This window comes from Heptranchias perlo, chromosome 9 (genome assembly GCF_035084215.1).
Source record: "Heptranchias perlo isolate sHepPer1 chromosome 9, sHepPer1.hap1, whole genome shotgun sequence".
NCBI lineage: Eukaryota > Metazoa > Chordata > Chondrichthyes > Hexanchiformes > Hexanchidae > Heptranchias > Heptranchias perlo.
Genome location: NC_090333.1, coordinates 3055942 through 3076989, shown reverse-complemented (window position 1 = coordinate 3076989; position 21048 = coordinate 3055942). Strand labels below are relative to the sequence as shown.

The following is a 21048-nucleotide window of genomic DNA, read 5'->3' as shown; positions in this document are numbered from 1 at the left end:
TCTTGCCCTGATATGGGATGCCCCACCTTCTGTCCATCTCTTGCACCAAGGTCTCTAGTGCATCATCAGAGAACCTTGGTGTTCGCTCTTTCCCAGCTGCAGCCATTCTTCCAAATATCAGAGCCCAGGAATCACTTCTCTCACCACTTTCTGCAGCCACAGTGCACCTCCCTTTTAAGAGGTGCAGGCTGCCTTTAAGTAGTGCCAGTCACTCCCGATATTGGGGCCCCCTGCTCATGCGTGCAGCCAATGAAAAGTGCAGGTAGCGCTGATTGCACACAGCAATCACAAATCATCAGGTGGCACGAATGTTACGTGCTGCCTGCATCGCAAACAACAGGCGAAGGTTAATCATCTACCGCGATCCCAGCACCTGTTTTCAGGAGTTAACAAATTTAACCCAAGAGTTTAAAGATAGAGAGACACTTGCACTGTCCTACAATATACTTTCATTACTTGTACAGGCATCACTTGTCATTTAAATCTTTCTGTGCTGTAAGATTCTATGATTCCATCAGCAAAAATCCACATTCAAAACATCAGTAAAAATCCACAGAGCAAGAGGTCTCCCACACACCATCCTCCAATACACTTTCATTACCTGTGCAGCAAGACAGAGATCAAGAGTAATACTCACCAACCTGCCTGCAGTAGCACATACCAGGAGTAAGAGAGAGAGGGGCCTGTGCATCTGCCTCCCCTGATGTAGCAGAAGCTTGTCAGTCAAAAGTCCTCTCCTCCCAGTCCAAAGCCCCCAACCTACCAGGTAACTGCTTTCTCTGTCTCAAACCCAGCCCCCTTCTGTGGAAGGGTCCAAGATAAATCTGTCTGTGAGGGGGGAGGGCCTTCTGTCTTGGTACAGTGACCCAGGTGGTTCCTTCCTGGGCCTGTCTGAGGTCAGACCTCCTGCTGGGAGCCAGGAATAAGGCCTACTACCTGTGGAAGCCAGGGCCCTGTTAACCATTGTGCACAGAGTAAGTGAGCTGAAACTGAGGGGAGCCCTCACTCACCTCCAAAGCTCCATTGCTCACTGGAGCATTAATGAAAGGAAGGATCTTCCTTTCATTACAATCACCTCAATTGTCTCATTTCAATGTTCCTTGCTTTATTTTAACCTGCTGCTTCTTTGTCTGTTACCTGTCTGCTTTTTGGTTGCTCTTTCCCTGTTCCCCATCTGTTATAGAATCAGAATCAAACAGCACAGAAGGAGCCCATTGGGCCCATCGTGCCTGTGCCGGCTCTTTGAAAGAGCTGTCCAATTAGTCCCACTCCCCAGCTAATCCCCCGTAGCCAAATTTTTCCTTTTGAAGAAAACATCCACTTTCTGCTTTTCCCTCTGCTCTTGTCTCTCCATCTCCCCCCGTTCCCTTTGTGTCCGCAGGGTCACGATGTACAAATCTCCAGAGAAAGGGGGGAAAGGCGTGCCCAAAGTGGCCCTCATCCTGATGGCCACCTTTGTGTGCGGCTGCATCAAGCTGTGCATAGACCCTCGGTACGCAAACACAAAGTGTCACTACGTGCTGAGGTTCTACCTGTCCCCGGTGTTGAGAAGGATGGGCCTGGCCACGCTGCCACGGAATGCTCCGTCCAGTTGGACCGTTCCGCCCCACCTGTCCTTCGTGGAAAGGTTTGTGCAGGAAAACACCTTTGACCACAAGGCGATCAGCAAGTGGTCCGCACGTAACGTCCTCGAGACCCTGCGGGAAAAGGAGATGGTGGATCCTGTCGGTTGGTTCCCCGAGCAGACTGTCAATGTCATTTGGCAGAACGCCTCATCGCCAGAGCTTTCAAACAAGCACCAAGACCGAGCTTGGCTGGTGGTGAGAAGGGCCCTTCCCGTCAGATCCTTCATGCACTCCCGGGCTCTCAGCGCCACCGCGCGCTGCCCCAGAGGAGGCTGCGGTGGAGACGAGACCGTCACCCATCTCCTTATGGAGTGTGCCTTTGCAAAGAAGGTCTGGAGAGATGCAGTGGTATCTGTCCAGGTTCGTCCCGAGCAGTTCCGTAACACAGGTTTCTGTGCTCTACGGGCTGTTCCCGGGGACGCACACTGAGACGGACATCAGCTGCTGCTGGAAGACCATCAACTCGGTGAAAGACGCCCTTTGGTCTGCCCGAAACTTGCTGGTCTTCCAGCACAAGGAGCTGTCCTCGACCGAGTGTTGCAGACTGGCACATTCCAAGGTCCAGGACTACGTGCTGAGGGACGCACTGAGGATGGGTGCGGCCGCCGCAAAGGCCCTGTGGGGAAAGGCAACCGTTTAGAGCCTTCCCGCCATTGTAAACCGAGGGGCTGCAATCAGGGAAAAACCCCCTCGGGCAGAATGTAAAATTCAAATTGCTGAGATGTACCTGTAATGAATCTGAAATGAATCTGAAATCAATAATCTGTGTTGAGTATGATGCAATGAGACACCCCAGAGTGTCATGAACTGTAATTATGTCCAATGTGTTCATTGAACTGTACTTGACGTAACCTGCAAATTGTATAATCTGTATTGTGTTCGTTTGGAATGTGATATGACAACTGTTTTGTATGTACTGCTGCAAATTTTATGAATAAAGTATATTTTTTGAAAAAAAATCTGTTCTTATCAGTTTAATATCTGATACGTCCCCTATCTGGGGACCATATATTAAATTGATTTTTGGAACAGGGAGATGGAACAGGGGCTTGCTCCGTCCACTCCACGCATCGACCCAGTATTGCAGTGTCTCTGGGAACGGTGCACCTCCCTGTGGGGAGATATTCAAAAGGAAAAACAGCTCTTTCCCAGTGTCTCTCTACGTGTGTATGGATTATTACTCAGAATAAAGCTGATATATTGCACTTACTTTCTCAGCTCATTGCTATTCTTTTCTTCTCCTGGGCTGAGTGCCCCTCGCTCCCTCGCAGCGATATAATTCAAACTGCAAAATACCTTGACGTCGTTGACTTTAAACGAGCAGGGTCTGCGTGTCTTTGTGCGTACAAATGAAAACTGCGAGATTAAAGTGTGCGTGCTCCTGAACTCTCTGTCTGTCTGTCAAGGAGAGGAAAAGGCGGTGGTGGTGAGGGTGGAGCATCGCGCTCAGGAAAGGAGACTTTCTTTGATGGTGCCAATTAATCCGCACCAGAAAGTCGCTCCCCCCGACCGGGATTCGAACCCAGGTCTCAACGAGTTTGAAAGGTTGCGTCCTGTCAGAATTCTGGGAATTCCTCCTTTTCCGAGTATGTAAAACTGTGGCCATTGACCAAAATCCTAAGATGGAAGGATAGGTGAGACGTCACCAGTCTCTGTTTCAATGCAAAACCTACAGCAGGTGGTCAATGATCAGCACTAATTCGAGAGGCAGTCGGTCATTGAGAGAGGCAACTGCTCCAGACATGGCGGAGCCATGCCTCGGTTCTGATGCAAAACCAATCGACAGCGAGGACGTGGGGTGAAAAGGGAGCCTTGTGTGGCAAGTGCTCGACGATCGGAATGAATTCGAAGAACAATGGCCCATCGAGAGAAGCAATTGCAACATGATGAGAGACCATCAAAAACCATTAAAGACTCTTAACGACTTTGTAAGAACTGCTAAACAGACATGGAAGGGCCTCATTTAACAACGAAAACTATTGTAAGAGAGGGGTATATAAGTGGAAGCTCGAAACCCCTCTCTCTCTTGTTTGCTCTCTTGCGTTTGGTCTCTTGTTTTTTGCTCTTGTTTGCTGTCTCTGGTTCTTGCTCTCTTGCTTCTTAGCTCTTATCCCTTTTCCAGCTCTATCTCTCTTTCTCTCTCTCTTTGTTCCTGCTCGCTCTTTTTTTTTCACCCGAGCTCTCCAGGGAGACGAGCAGCTTCCAGTGAAACCAATGTGAGAGAACCGATCAGCCAGACCGAAGAGTGCAAAGGAATGGTGAGCCCCAACCATACGTGTGTGTGTGTGATAGGTGTCTCCAGGGTCCCCACCAGCCTCTTAGTTTAGCGGGATAAGGTACTGTAGTGGGTGTGTGTAACTCAATGTACTGTGCAGGACCGTTTTTATCGTTATTTTCTTCGTGTTGATGGAATAATAAAAGCAACATTCCAATTAAATTCAAACACCGAGTTTGTGTGTTCTCTGTGCTATTCGGCTACGTGATCCATCACCGGGTGCGTTAGCAAAAGTCCTGTCTTCCTGAACCCCCGGTCCGTGAGGTATAAGTGTTCCTTGGCTAGACCGGGGACCAGATATCTGCACCGATCAATAGGGTGAGAACAACCCCAAAGCACCCTACAGTCCTAACCACTAGACCTGCCTCAACCTCCCTGAGGAACCTGCACATGAGGCTGAGAACATGCACGCCGGCCCCACTGGCAGCACCGACCAGCAGGGAGCTGTCCGTCGGGTCCTTCCCTTTCACAGGCTTTTGGCCCTCGATTAAACGGCAAAGGTGTTCAGAAGGAAGGACGGGAGGGTGGGAAATCAGTGGAATGTCACACCTCCGACCCAGAAAACAGGTCTCCTGGTCAAAGCAGTCCTGCCCCGCCCTGCCATTAACGTGACAATGGACAGGGCCCAGCAGCTTGAGACACATCTTTCTTTCAATCTGCAAGTTCCTTTTAAAAAGCTTTCCTTCCACAGCAGCCTCTGAGTGAGAGAGAGAGAGAGAGAGAGACTCACTGACTGACACAACATGCACACACACACACACACACACACACACAACACCGCCTCCCATCCGATTGGTGGACTGCTGGATCGAAAATCAAACTTTTAGTTTCAATGCAGGGGAGAGCCCGAACGCAGTCCCCCACTACCACAAATTTTGCAGTTAAGTATCCCGCATTTGGGGACATCGCAGGCGTCAGCGCACCCCGTGTGCAATGGGCTAGCCTCATCCTGGGAGATCCACCTTCAGGATCACAGATTCTCCCCTGCCAGGTAAGTATGCCTTATGTCTCCACACAGTGCCACTTGACAGCATTCACTACCTCTTCACTCACAATGTGCTAATGCTCAGAGATTAATTTTGCTCCTGTATTGTAACATGTATCCGATAACATACTCAGAGAAAATACTGCAGCGATGCAGTGGTCTTTCCCCATGGCCCTGTCAATTTTTTTCCAAGTCAAGTATTTATCCAATTCCCTTTTGAAAGTTACAATTGAATCTGCTTCATCCACCCTTTCAGGCAGTGTATTCCAGATCATTACAACTGGCTGCATAAAAAAATGTTTCCTCATGTCGCCTCTGGTTCTTTTGCCAATCATTTTATCTCTGTACCCACTCGTGACTGACCCTTCTGCCTCTGGAAACAGTTTCTCATATTTACTCTGTCAAAACCGTTCATGATATTGAGCACCTCTAACAAATCTCCCCTTCGCCTTCTCTGCTCCAAGGAGAACAACCCAAGCTTCTTCAGTCTCTCCACATCACTGAAGTCCCTCATCCCTGGTTCCATTCTAGTAAATCTCTTTTGAACCCTAAGGCCTTTCCATCCTTCCTGAAGTGCGGTGCCCAGAATTGAACACAATACTCCAGTTGAGGCCTAACCAGTGTTTTATAAAGGTTTAACTTAACTTCCTTGCTTTTGTACTCTATGCTCTTAATAAAGCATATGGGATCCTGGACTTGATTCAGAGCCTTCTCAACTTGTCCTGTCACCTTCAAAGGTTAATGTATATACACCCCCAGTTCTCTCTGTTCCTGCACCCCCTTTAAAATTGTACCATTTAGTTTATATTGCCTCTCCTTATTCTTCTTACCAAAATGCATCACTTCACACTTCTCTGCAGTAAATTTCACTGCCATGTGTCTGCCCATTTCACCAGTCTGTCTACGTCCCCCTGAAGTCTGTTACTATCCTCCACATTGTTTACTACTTTTCCGAGTTTTGTGTCATCTGCAAACTTTGAAATTATACCCTCCAGATCCAAGTCCAGGTCACTAATATATATTAAAAATAGCAGTGGTCCGAATACTGACCCCTGGGGAACACCACTCTATACTTCCCTCCAGTCTGAAAAATAACCGGTCACCAGTACTCTCTGCTTTCTATCCCATAGCCAAGTTTATATCCATGCTGCCACTGTCGTTTTAATCGCAATGGGTTAGAAATTTGCTAACAAGTCTATTATGCGGTACTTTATCAATTGCCTTTTGAAAGTCCATAAACACAATATCAACCCTCTCCGTTACTTCATCAAAGAACTCAATCAAGTTAGTCAAACTCGATTTTCCTTTAACAAATCCACGCTGACTTTCATTTATTAGCCCATACTCTTCCAAGTGCCAATTTATTTTGTCTGGATTTTTGCCTCAAAGTTTCCTCACCACCGATGTTGGGCTGACTGCCTGGAATTGCCGGGTTTATACCTCGCCCCTTTTTTGAACAGGGGTGTAACATTTGCAATCCTCCAGCACCATCCCCGTATCGAAGGAGGATTAGAAGATTGTGGCCAGAGCCTCTGTAATTTCTACCCTTACTTCCCTCAGTAACCTGGATTGCATCCCATCTGGACCAGGTGACTTTTCTCCTTTGAGCCCTGCCAATCTTTTAAGTATCTCCTCTTTATCTATTTTTATCCTGTCCAACATCACTACCACCTCCTCCTTTACTGGTACAATGGCAGCATCCTCTTCTCTAGTGAAGACCGATGCAAAGTATTCATTTAGTACCTCAGCCATATCCTCTGCCTGCACAAGAAGATCTCCTTTGACTACCCTTTTACTATTCGTGTGTTTATGAAAGACTTTTGGGTTCCCTTTTATATTAGCCTCTAATCTATTCTCATCCTCTCTCTTTGCCCCTATTATTCCCTTTATTTTAAACAACGTCTCCACTGTACTTCCATTATTCAGCCTGGTTCTCTACTGTATTATGAACCTTACATTCATCATAAGCCTCCTTTTTATGTTTCATTTTAATCTCGATATCTTTAGTCATTCAGGGAGCTCTAGCTTTGTAACGCCCTTTTCCCCTCATTGGGATGTGTCTACTCTGCACTCGAACAGACTTCTCCTTACTGGCCTCCCATCGTTCAATTACCGTTTTGCCTGCCGATTTTTGATTCCACTCCACCTGGGCATGATCTCTTTTAACTGACTGAAATTTGCCCTTCTCCAGTCAAGCATTTTCACATTTGATTGTTCCTTGTCCTTTTCCATTACTATTCTAAACCTAATGATATTATGATCACTGTTCCCCAAATGCTCCCCCACTGAAACATGCTCTACCTGCCCCACTTCAATCCCCAGAACTAGGTCCAGCACTGTTTCCTTCCTGGTTGGGCTGGAAACACACTGTTCCAGAAAGCTCTCTGGAACACATTTCAGGAATTCCTCCCCCTCTTTGCCCTTTATACTGTTACTATCCCAATCTATATTAGGATAATTGAAGTCCCCCATTATTACTGCCCTATAGTTCTTGCATCTTTCTGTAATTTGCCTGCAAATGTTCTCCTCTCTCTCCTCCCCACTATTTGGTGGCCTGCAGTGTACACCCAGTAACATAATAGTTCCTCTATTGTCCCTTAATTCGAACCAAATAGATTCTGTCTTTGACCCCTCAAGAACATCATCCCTTTCCAGTGCTATAACAGTTTATTTGATCAACACTGCTAGTCCCCCCTCCTTTCTATCCTTCCCTCTTTCTCCTGAATACCTTGTAGCCAGGAATATTAAGTACGTAATCCTCCCCTTCTTTGAGCCAGGTCTCTGTTATTGCCACTATATCATTGTCCCATGTGGCGACTTGAACCTGCAGCTCACCAACCTTATTTACCACACTACGTGAATTTACGCAAATGCACTCCAATCTTTTTTCTGATTCGTTCATGGAATGTGGGTGTTGCTGGTGGTGGTGAGCCGCCTTCTTGAACCGCTGCAGTCCGTGTGATGAAGGTACTCCCACAATCTCATCTTAAACTGCCTCGCATTTTCCCCCTGATTGATCCCTATTTCTGAACTATTCTTTAATCGAGTGCTACTTGTCCCTTCCAGTCCTCTGTGCATCTTGTTTCTCCTCTCAAATATTTCCTCCTGGTGTCCATTCCCCTGCCAAATTAGTTTTCACCATAAGACCATCGAGATAGGAGCAGGAGTAGGCCATTCGGCCCCTCGTGCCTACTCCACCATTTAATGAGACCATGCCTGATCTGATTTTTACCTCAACTCCACTTTCCCGCCCTTTCCCCATATCCTTTGACTCCCTTGCTGATTAAAAATTTGTCTGACTCAGCCTTGAATGTATTCAATGACTCAGCCTCCACAGCTTTTTGGGGTAAAGAATTCCAAAGATTCACGATCCTCTGGGAGAAGAAATTCCACTTCATTTCAGTCTAAACCGGTCACCCCTTATTCTGAGACTATGCCCCCTGGTTTTAGATTCCCCCATGAGGGGTAACATCCTCTCAGCATCTACCCTATCGAGTCCCCTCAGAATCTTGTATGTTTCAAGAAGATCTCCTCTCATTCTTCTGAATTCCAATGAGTTTAGACCCAACCTGTTCAAGTTTTCCTCATAAGACAACCCTTCCATACCCGGAATCAACCTCGTGAACCTTCTCTGAACTGCCTCCAATGCAAGTATGTCCTTCATTAAATAAGGGCACCAGAACTGTATGCAGTACTCCAGGTGTGGTCTCACCAGCACCCTGTACAGTTGTAGCATGACTTCCCTGCTTTTATACTCCATCCCCCGAGAAATAAAGGCCAATAGTCCGTTTGCCTTCCAGATTACCTGCTGCACCTGTATGTTGACTTTTTGTGTGTCATGTACGAGGACACACAGATCCCACTGTAACACAGCATTTTATAGAATCATAGAAGTTACAACATGGAAACAGGCCCTTTGGCCCAACATGTCCATGTCGCCCAGTTTATACCACGAAGCTTGTCCCAATTTCCTGCACTTGGCCCATATCCCTCTCTACCCATCTTACCCATGTAACTGTCCAAATGCTTTTTAAAAGACAAAATTGTACCCGCCTCTACTACTGCCACTGGCAGCTCGTTCCAGACACTCACCACCCTTTGAGAGAAAAAATTGCCCCTCTGGACCCTTTTGTATCTCTCCCCTCTCACCTTAAATCTATGCCCCCTCGTTATAGACTCCCCTACCTTTATAGAATCATAGAATCATAGAATCATAGAAGTTACAACATGGAAACAGGCCCTTCGGCCCAACATGTCCATGTCGCCCAGTTTATACCACTAAGCTAGTCCCAATTGCCTGCACTTGGCCCATATCCCTCGATACCCATCTTCCCCATGTAACTGTCCAAATGCTTTTTAAAAGACAAAATTGTACCCGCCTCTACTACTGCCTCTGGCAGCTCGTTCCAGACACTCACCACCCTTTGAGTGAAAAAATTGCCCCTCTGGATCCTTTTGTATCTCTCCCCTCTCACCTTAAATCTGTGCCCCCTCGTTATAGACTCCCCTACCTTTGGGAAAAGATTTTGACTATCGACCTTATCTATGCCCCTCATTATTTTATAGACTTCTATAAGATCACCCCTTAACCTCCTACTCTCCAGGGAATAAAGTCCCAGTCTGTCTAACCTCTCCCTGTAAGTCAAACCATCAAGTCCCGGTAGCATCCTAGTAAATCTTTTCTGCACTCTTTCTAGTTTAATAATATCCTTTCTATAATAGGGTGACCAGAACTGTACACAGTACTCCAAGTGTGGCCTCACCAATGCCCTGTACAACTTCAACAAGACATCCCAACTCCTGCATTCAATGTTCTGACCAATGAAACCAAGCATGCTGAATGCCTTCTTCACCACCCTATCCACCTGTGACTCCACTTTCAAGGAGCTATGAATCTGTACTCCTAGATCTCTTTGTTCTATAACTCTCCCCAACGCCCTACCATTAACGGAGTAGGTCCTGGCCCGATTCGATCTACCAAAATGCATCACCTCACATTTATCTAAATTAAACTCCATCTGCCATTCATCGGCCCACTGGCCCAATTTATCAAGATCCCGTTGCAATCCTAGATAACCTTCTTCACTGTCCACAATGCCACCAATCTTGGTGTCATCTGCAAACTTACTAACCATGCCTCCTAAATTCTCATCCAAATCATTAATATAAATAACAAATAACAGCGGACCCAGCACCGATCCCTGAGGCACACCGCTGGACACAGGCATCCAGTTTGAAAAACAACCCTCGACAACCACCCTCTGTCTTCTGTCGTCAAGCCAATTTTGTATCCAATTGGCTACCTCACCTTGGATCCCATGAGATTTAACCTTATGTAACAACCTACCATGCGGTACCTTGTCAAATGCTTTGCTGAAGTCCATGTAGACCACGTCTACTGCACAGCCCTCATCTATCTTCTTGGTTACCCCTTCAAAAAACTCAATCAAATTCGTGAGACATGATTTTCCTCTCACAAAACCATGCTGACTGTTCCTAATTAGTCCCTGCCTCTCCAAATGCCTGTAGATCCTGTCCCTCAGAATACCCTCTAACAACTTACCCACTACAGATGTCAGGCTCACTGGTCTGTAGTTCCCAGGCTTTTCCCTGCCGCCCTTCTTAAACAAAGGCACAACATTTGCTACCCTCCAATCTTCAGGCACCTCACCTGTAGCGGTGGATGATTCAAATATCTCTGCTAGGGGACCCGCAATTTCCTCCCTAACCTCCCATAACGTCCTGGGATACATTTCATCAGGTCCCGGAGATTTATCTACCTTGATGCGCGTTAAGACTTCCAGCACCTCCCTCTCTGTAATATGTACACTCCTCAAGACATCACTATTTATTTCCCCAAGTTCCCTAACATCCATGCCTTTCTCAACCGTAAATACCGATGTGAAATATTCATTCAGGATCTCACCCATCTCTTGTGGTTCCGCACTTAGATGACCTTGTTGATCCTTAAGAGGCCCTACTCTCTCCCTAGTTACCCTTTTGCCCTTTATGTATTTGTAGAAGCTCTTTGGATTCACCTTTGCCTGATCTGCCAAAGCAATCTCATATCCCCTTTTTGCCCTCCTGATTTCTCTCTTAACTCTACTCCGGCAATCTCTATACTCTTCAAGGGATCCACTTGATCCCAGCTGCCTATGCATGTCATATGCCTCCTTCTTATTTTTGACTAGTGCCTCAATCTCCCGAGTCATCCAAGGTTCCCTACTTCTACCAGCCTTGCCCTTCACTTTATAAGGAATGTGCTTACCCTGAACCCTGGTTAACACACTTTTGAAAGCCTCCCACTTACCAGACGTCCCTTTGCCTGCCAACAGACTCTCCCAATCAACTTCTGAAAGTTCCTGTCTAATACCATCAAAATTGGCCTTTCCCCAATTTAGAATTTTAACTTTTGGGCCAGACCTATCCTTCTCCATAGCTATCTTAAAACTAATGGAATTATGATCACTGGTCCCAAAGTGATCCCTCACTAACACTTCTGTCACCTGCCCTTCCTTATTTCCCAAGAGGAGGTCAAGTTTTGCCCCCTCTCTAGTCGGGCCATCCACATACTGAATGAGAAATTCCTCCTGAATACACTCAACAAATTTCTCTCCATCCAAGCCCCTAATGCTATGGCTGTCCCAGTCAATGTTGGGAAAGTTAAAGTCCCCTACTATTACCACCCTATTTTTCTTGCAGCTGTCTGTAATCTCCTTACATATTTGCTCCTCAATTTCCCGTTGACTATTTGGGGGTCTGTAGTACAATCCTATCAAAGTGATCTCTCCCTTCTCATTTTTCAGTTCTACCCATATGGACTCAGTGGGCGAACCCTCGGATATATCCCCTCTCACTACTGCCGTGATGTTCTCCCTAATCAAGAACGCAACTCCCCCTCCTCTCTTACCTCCTGCTCTATCTTTCCTATAGCATCTGTACCCTGGAACATTGAGCTGCCAGTCCTGCCCCTCCCTTAGCCATGTTTCAGTAATAGCTATAACATCCCAGTCCCATGTACCCATCCATGCCCTGAGTTCATCTGCCTTGCCCATCAGACTTCTTGCATTGAAATAAATGCAGTTTAATCTAGACTTCCCTTGGTCTTTGCCCTGCTTTCTCAGACCATCTGTCCGGTCATGTTCTGTACACTCTCCCTTACTGCCTTTTGTTTCTGTCACCACTTTATTTCCCACTGACTTCCTGCATCGGTTCCCATCCCCCTGCCACATTAGTTTAAACCCTCCCCAACAGCACTGGCAAACACTCCCCCTAGGACATTGGTTCCAGTCCTGCCCAGATGCAGACCGTCCAATTTGTACTGGTCCCACCTCCCCCAGAACCGGTTCCAATGGCCCAGGAATTTGAATCCCTCCAGCTTGCACCATCTCTCAAGCCACGTATTCATCTTAGCTATCCTGTCATTCCTACTCTGACTAACCCGTGGCACTGGTAGCAATCCTGAGATTACTACCTTTGAGGTCCTACTCTTTAGTTTAACTCCTAACTCGCTAAATTCAGCTTGTAGGACCTCATCCTGTTTTTTACCTATATCGTTGGTGCCTATATGCACCACGACAACTGGCTGTTCACCCTCCCCCTCCAGAATGTCCTGCAGCCGCTCCGAGACATCCTTGACCCTTGCACCAGGGAGGCAACATACCATCCTGGAGTCTCGGTTGCGTCCGCAGAAACGCCTGTCTATTCCCCTTACAATCGAGTCCCCTATCACTATAGCTCTGCCACTCTTTTTCCTGCCCTCCTGTGCAGCAGAGCCAGCCACGGTGCCATGAACCTGGCCACTGCCACCTTCCCCTGGTGAGCCATCTCCGCCAACAGTATCCAAAACGGTATACCTGTTTTGGAGGGAGATGACCGCAGGGGACCCCTGCACTGCCTTCCTACTCTTCCTCTGTCTGTTGGTCACCCATTCACTATCTCCCTCAGTAATTTTTATCTGCGGTGTGACCAACTCACTGAACGTGCTATCCACGACTTTCTCAGCATCACGGATGCTCCAAAGTGAGTCCATCCGCAGCTCCAGAGCCGTCAAGCGGTCAAACAATAGCTGCAGCTGGACACACTTCCCGCAGGTGAAGGAATCAGGGATACAGGAAGGAGCCCTGAATTCCCACATCCCACAAGAGGAACATGACACGGCGCTGGGATCTCCTGCCATGACTTAACCCTTAAATTAGCTTAAGAACAACTACAATGTCAAGAGAAAAAAAAAGGAAAGAAAAACTACTTACCACTCCCTTTAAGGAGTTTACTCCTTTAAATTGTTCTCAATTTAGAGAATGTTAACTACACTGGGGACCTTGATTCACTAAAAAATAAACGCTACTTCCTATAAGACCTGCAGACCTTCCCTTTCCTTTTACTTCAGTTACTGTAGATAAGGAGAAATACTCACCTGAACCTACTCACCAATCAGGTGCCTCCCCTGTGTCGCGTCCCGATCTGATTCCTGACGTCACTTCGAACTCGGTCGCAGCTCCGCTCGGCTCCTCTCAGCGCTCTGAAATCCCGCCTTTTATCGGACGCTCCCTCCGCTCGGCTCCTCTCAGCTGTTCTCAGCGCTCTGAAATCCCGCCTTTTATCGGACGCTCCCTCCGCTCGGCTCGGCTCCTCTCAGCTGTTCTCAGCGCTCTGAAATCCCGCCTTTTATCGGACGCTCCCTCCGCTCGGCTCGGCTCCTCTCAGCTGTTCTCAGCGCTCTGAAATCCCGCCTTTTATCGGACGCTCCCTCCGCTCGGCTCGGCTCCTCTCAGCGCTCTGAAATCCCGCCTTTTATCGGACGCTCCCTCCGCTCGGCTCGGCTCCTCTCAGCTGTTCTCAGCGCTCTGAAATCCCGCCTTTTATCGGACGCTCCCTCCGCTCGGCTCGGCTCCTCTCAGCGCTCTGAAATCCCGCCTTTTATCGGACGCTCCCTCCGCTCGGCTCGGCTCCTCTCAGCTGTTCTCAGCGCTCTGAAATCCCGCCTTTTATCGGACGCTCCCTCCGCTCGGCTCGGCTCCTCTCAGCTTTGGGAAAAGATTTTGACTATCTACCTTATCTATGCCCCTCATTATTTTATAGACTTCTATAAGATCACCCCTTAACCTCCTACTCTCCAGGGAAAAAAGTCCCAGTCTGTCCAACCTCTCCCTATAAGTCAAACCATCAAGTCCCGGTAGCATCCTAGTAAATCTTTTCTGCACTCTTTCTAGTTTAATAATATCCTTTCTATAATAGGGTGACCAGAACTGTACACAGTACTCCAAGTGTGGCCTCACCAATGCCCTGTACAACTTCAACAATACATCCCAACTCCTGCATTCAATGTTCTGACCAATGAAACCAAGCATGCCGAATGCCTTCTTCACCACCCCATCCACCTGTGACTCCACTTTCAAGGAGCTATGAACCTGTACTCCTAGATCTCTTTGTTCTATAACTCTCCCCAACGCCCTACCATTAACGGAGTAGGTCCTGGCCCGATTCGATCTCCCAAAATGCATCACCTCACATTTATCTAAATTAAACTCCATCTGCCATTCATCGGCCCACTGACCCAATTTATCAAGATCCCGTTGCAATCCTAGATAACCTTCTTCACTGTCCACAATGCCACCAATCTTGGTGTCATCTGCAAACTTACTAACCATGCCTCCTAAATTCTCATCCAAATCATTAATATAAATAACAAATAACAGCGGACCCAGCACCGATCCCTGAGGCACACCGCTGGACACAGGCATCCAGTTTGAAAAACAACCCTCTACAACCACCCTCTGTCTTCTGTCGTCAAGCCAATTTTGTATCCAATTGGCTACCTCACCTTGGATCCCATGAGATTTAACCTTATGCAACAACCTACCATGCGGTACCTTGTCAAAGGCTTTGCTGAAGTCCATGTAGACCACGTCCACTGCACAGCCCTCATCTATCTTCTTGGTTACCCCTTCAAAAAACTCATTCAAATTCGTGAGACATGATTTTCCTCTCACAAAACCATGCTGACTGTTCCTAATTAGTCCCTGCCTCTCCAAATGCCTGTAGATCCTGTCCCTCAGAATACCCTCGAACAACTTACCCACTACAGATGTCAGGCTCACCGGTCTGTAGTTCCCAGGCTTTTCCCTGCCGCCCTTCTTAAACAAAGGCACAACATTTGCTACCCTCCAATCTTCAGGCACCTCACCTGTAGCGGTGGATGATTCAAATATCTCTGCTAAGGGACCCGCAATTTCCTCCCGAACCTCCCATAACGTCCTGGGATACATTTCATCAGGTCCCGGAGATTTATCTACCTTGATGCGCGTTAAGACTTCCAGCACCTCCCTCTCTGTAATATGTACACTCCTCAAGACATCACTATTTCTTTCCCCAAGTTCCCTAACATCCATGCCTTTCTCAACCGTAAATACCGATGTGAAATATTCATTCAGGATCTCACCCATCTCTTGTGGTTCCGCACATAGATGACCTTGTTGATCCTTAAGAGGCCCTACTCTCTCCCTAGTTACTCTTTTGCCCTTTATGTATTTGTGGAAGCTCTTTGGATTCTCCTTTGCCTTATCTGCCAAAGCAATCTCATGTCCCCTTTTTGCCCTCCTGATTTCTCTCTTAACTCTACTCCAGCAATCTCTGTACTCTTCAAGGGATCCACTTGATCCCAGCTGCCTATGCATGTCATATGCCTCCTTCTTCTTTTTGACTAGGGCCTCAATCCCCCGAGTCATCCAAGGTTCCCTACTTCTACCAGCCTTGCCCTTCACTTTATAAGGAATGTGCTTACCCTGAACCCTGGTTAACACACTTTTGAAAGCCTCCCACTTACCAGACGTCCCTTTGCCTGCCAACAGACTCTCCCAATCAACTTCTGAAAGTTCCAGTCTAATACCATCAAAATTGGCCTTTCCCCAATTTAGAATTTTAACTTTTGGGCCAGACCTATCCTTCTCCATAGCTATCTTAAAACTAATGGAATTATGATCACTGGTCCCAAAGTGATCCCTCACTAACACTTCTGTCACCTGCCCTTCCTTATTTCCCAAGAGGAGGTCAAGTTTTGCCCCCTCTCTTGTCGGGCCATCCACATACTGATTGAGAAATTCCTCCTGAATACACTCAACAAATTTCTCTCCATTCAAGCCCCTAATGCTATGGCTGTCCCAGTCAATGTTGGGAAAGTTAAAGTCCCCGACTATTACCACCCTATTTTTCTTGCAGCTGTCTGTAATCTCCTTACATATTTGCTCCTCAATTTCCCGTTGACTATTTGGGGGTCTGTAGTACAATCCTATCAAAGTGATCTCTCCTTTCTTATTTATCAGTTCTACCCATATAGACTCAGTGGGCGAACCCTCGGATATATCCCCTCTCACTACTGCCGTGATGTTCTCCCTTGAAGAGTATTTCTCCATTCAAATAATATTTTGCTTTTTTATTTTTCCTCCCAAAGTGGATGACTTCACATTTTCCCACATTATATTCCAATTATATTATATTAAACCTCCCCCACAGCACGAGTTAACCTCCCCATGAGGACACTGGTCCCAGTTCTGTTGAGGTGTCACCCGTCCATCTTGAACAGATCCCTCCTACAGAACTGGTCCCAATGCCCCAGGAACCTGAAGCCCTCTCTCCTGCACCATTGCTCCAGCCACGCATTAACTTGTCTTATCCTACTATTCCTACACTCACCAGCACGAGACACTGGGAGTAATCCAGAGATTACTATCTTTGAGGTCCTGCTTTTTAACTTCCTCCCTCGCTCCTGAAACGCTGCAGAACCTCAACCCCTTTCCTTCCTATGTCATTGGTTCCCACATAGACCACGACTTCTGGCTGTTCCCCTGCCCCCCCTCAAAATGTTCCGCACCCTCTCAGTGATGTCCTTTACCCTGGCACCAGGGAGGCAACACACCATGTGGGACTCACGTCGCCGGTTGCAGAAATGCCTGTCTATCCCCCGGACTTTCGAATCCTCTATAACAGCTGCATTTCTTGTGCCCCCCCTCCCCCCGACCCTGTGCAGCCGAGTCTCCCACGGTGCCGTGGATTTGCTCCAGACTGCACTCCCCCATGGTGTCAACACCCTCACTGGGACTCAACACTGAATACCAATTTGTGAGTGCCACACTCCCAGGGGACTCCTGCACGGCCTGCCTGTTCCTTCTTGTCTGTCCGGTGGACACCCACTCCCTCTCCACCTGAACTCTCAGGTGACCACCTCCTGAAACGTGCGATCCACAAAACTCTCAGCTTCCCGCATTCATTGTAGTGACGCCAGCCGCCCCTCAAACTCAGAAGCCCTGAGCTTGAACTCCAGCAGATGGCGGCACTTCCTGTACATGTGGTTTTCCAGGACACAAAGTGCGTTCTGGAGTTCCCACATGGCACAGGATGTGCATGGGACGGGCCCCAGCTGTCCTGCCATGGAAACTGTTTCTTTAGCTTTAAGGCACTTTACTTTTTATCTGACAGTAAAACACTAACCAACCACTAAAAAACACTAACCAATGAACTAAATACTTACTGACCTGCCCTCGGCGCGCCTCCTTGCCTTGTTTTGATTCCTCCTGCGTCTCCCTTTATGCTCCGCTCAGTCTAAGTCTACAGTTCTTGGGTTTAAATCACTTAGCACCTTCTTCCCCCTCTGCACCCAATTCCCACATGCACCAATTTCCCAGTTGAATGTGTTCACTCCGTTCGAGGCTCACTCTCTGTCTTTCCCAAACTCTGTGCTCAATCTCCACACTCACATCATCAGTAAATCTCCACACTCACATCAGTGAAAATCCACATTCATCAGTAAAAATACAGAGCAAGGAGTCTCGCACACACCATCCTACAATATACTTTCATTATCTGTGCAGCGAGACCGAGATCAGAGTTTAAACACACTAATACTCACCAACCCGCCTGCAATAGCACATCCCAGGATTTTTATTGAACTCTCTTATTCTCCATTTGTACCACACAGAACAGTGCAGATCCCTTCTCCTCAGGGCACTGCATCACCTGTTATTTAAATCCTCCTGTCCTATAAGATTCTACGATTCCATCAGTCAAAATCCACACACACATCTCCGGTCAAGATCCACAGAGCAAGGAGTCTCGCACACACTCAATCACTGTTAGAGCAAGGAGTCCCGCACGCACCATCCTACAATACACTTTCATTACCTGTACAGTGAGACAGAGACCAAGAGTTTAAACATGCTTACACTCACCAGTCCGTCTTCAATAACACATCCCAGGAGAAAGAGTGAGAGAGAGAGAGGGGTCAGTGCACCTACCTGCCCTGATATAACAAAAGCTTGTCAGTCAAAAGTCCTCTCCTCCCAGTCCAAAGCCCCTCTCCGACCAGCTAACTGCTTTCTCTGTCTCAAACAGCCCCCTGCTGTGGAAAGGTCCAAGTTGAGTCTGTCTGTGAGGGGGGAGGGCATTTTGTCTTGGTGCAGTGACCCAGATTGTTCCTTCCCGGGGCTGTGTGAGGTGAGACCTCCTGCTGGGAGCCTGGTCTAAGGTCTGCTCCCTGGAGAGGTCAGAGCTCTTTTCACCATTGTGTGCAGACAGGCAGTGAGCAAATGAACTGAACGGAGCCCTCAATCACCTGCAAAGCTCCTTTGCTCACACCTTCCTTTCATTAAACTCACCTCAATTGTCTGATTTCAAAAGTTTCCTTTCTTTTATTTTAACCTGCTACTTCTTTGTCTGTTATTCATCTGCTTTTTGATTGCTTTTTCCCTGTTCCCTATCGGTCATAGAATCAAACAGCACAGAAGGAGGCCATTGGGCTGACTCTTTGAAAGATCTATCCAATTGGTCCCACTCCCTGCTAATTCCCCGTGGCCCTGCAAATTTTTCCTTTTGAAGTATACATCCACTTTCTGCTTTTCCCTCTGCTCTTTTTCTCCGTCTCCCCCCGTTCCCTTTATAATCACGACGTTTGCTTCCATTTCCCCCTGTGACACTGTGCAGTCCGTGTGCACAGGTCTCTGTGTCTGTGCTTCAAGCAATGTTTGTCTCTCTCACTGTCTCTGTCTGTGGTAGTCACTGTACCTCAGCCTGTTTTTACTACATTAATTACTTTGCGTCAGTATTTACAGTAGAGGAAGAGGATAGCATGCTGGACATCCCAAGGAAACTAATTTTGAATCAGGGATGGGGACTCACTGTAATCATAAATCATCAGGTGGCACGAATGTTACGTGCTGCCTGCATCGCAAACAACAGGCGAAGGTTAATCACCGACCGCGATCCCAGCACCTGTTTTCAGGAGTTAACAAATTTAACCCAAGAGTTTAAAGATAGAGAGACACTTGCACTGTCCTACAATATACTTTCATTACTTGTACAGGCACCACTTGTCATTTAAATCTTTCTGTGCTGTAAGGTTCTATGATTCCATCAGTAAAAATCCACATTCAAAACATCAGTAAAAATCCACAGAGCAAGAGGTCTCCCACACACCATCCTCCAATACACTTTCATTACCTGTGCAGCAAGACAGAGATCAAGAGTAATACTCACCAACCTGCCTGCAGCAGCACATCCCAGGAGTAAGAGAGAGAGGGGCCAGTGCATCTGCCTCCCCTGATGGAGCAGAAACTTGTCAGTCAAAAGTCTTCTCCTCCCAGTCCAAAGCCCCCAACCTACCAGGTAACTGCTTTCTGTCTCAAACCCAGCCCCCTTCTGTGGAAGGGTCCAAGGTGAGTCTGTCTGTGAGGGGGAGGGCCTTCTGTCTTGGTGCAGTGACCCAGGTGGTTCCTTCCTGGGCCTGTCTGAGGTGAGACCTCCTGCTGGGAGCCAGGAATAAGGCCTACTACCTGTGGAAGCCAGGGCCCTGTTAACCATTGTGCACAGAGTCAGTGAGCTGAAACTGAGGGGAGCCCTCACTCACCTCCAAAGCTCCATTGCTCACTGGAGCATTAATGAAAAGAAGGATCTTCCTTTCATTACAATCACCTCAATTGTCTCATTTCAATGTTCCTTGCTTTATTTTAACCTGCTGCTTCTTTGTCTGTTACCCGTCTGCTTTTTGGTTGCTCTTTCCCTTTTCGCCATCTGTTATAGAATCAGAATCAAAGAGCACAGAAGGAGCCCATTGGGCCCATCGAGCCGGTGCCGGCTCTTTGAAAGAGCTGTCCAATTAGTCCCACTCCCCAGCTAATTCACCGTAGCCAAATTTTTCCTTTGAAGTATCCATCCACTTTCTGCTTTTCCCTCTGCTCTTGTCTCTCCATCTCCCCCTGTTCCCTTTGTATTATAGTAGATACAGCACAGGAGGTGGCCATTCAGCCCCTCGTGCCTGTGCTGGCTCTTTGAAAGAACTATCCAATTAATCCCACTCCCTCTGCTCTTTCCCCACAGCCCTGTAAGTTATTTCCCTTCAAGTGTTTATCTAATTCTCTGTTGAAAGTTACTATTGAATCTGCTTCCACCACCCTTTCAGGCAGTGCATTCCAGATCATTACAACTCACTGCATTAAAAAATGTTTCCTCTCGTCACCTCTGGCTCTTCTGCTGATTCATTTTGTCCCGGATTGTTGTCCCTAAAAGTTTCCCCACCACCGACGTTAGGCTGACTGCAATTGCCGGGTTTATCCCTCTCCCTTTTTTGAACAGGGGGTATAACATTTGCAATCCTCCAGTCCTCCGGCACCATCCCCATATCTAAAGGAGGATTGGAAGATTGTGGCCAGACCCAACGCAATTTCCACCCTTACTTCCCTCAATAACCTCGGATGCATCCCATCTGGACCGGGTGACTTTTCTACTTTGAGCATCACCAATCTTTTAAGCACCTCCTCCTCCTGTAATCCTGACATCCCCAGCCATTTCCCATTGTGACATCAATAGAACCATGGAAAAGATACAGCACAGAAGGGGCCATTCGGCCCATCGTGTCCGCACCGGCTCGAAGAACAACCAGGTGCCCATTCTGATCCCACCTTCCAGCATCCGGTCTGTAGCCCTGCAGCTTACAGCACTTTAGGTGCAGGTCCAGGTACTTTTTAAAAGAGTTGAGGGTCCCTGCCTCTACCACCAATTCGGGCAGTGAATTCCATACACCCACTACCCTCTGGGTAAAAAAGTTTTTCCTCATGTCCCCTCTAATCCTTCCGCCAATCAGCTTAAATCTATGTCCTCTAGTTCTTGAATTCTCC

At 47.4% G+C, this 21048-nt stretch overlaps 1 non-coding gene and 1 pseudogene across 1 annotated transcript; one reads left to right on the top strand and one right to left on the bottom strand.

Moving 5' to 3' along the window:
* Positions 1-2566: 2566 nt before the first annotated feature.
* On the top strand, positions 2567-2737 carry LOC137325810 (U2 spliceosomal RNA; annotated as a pseudogene).
* Positions 2738-4735: 1998 nt separating this feature from the next.
* Positions 4736-4899, bottom strand: LOC137326069 (U1 spliceosomal RNA). Its single transcript, XR_010964086.1, has one exon. It is a non-coding gene; the product is annotated as a U1 spliceosomal RNA (small nuclear RNA).
* Positions 4900-21048: the final 16149 nt, after the last annotated feature.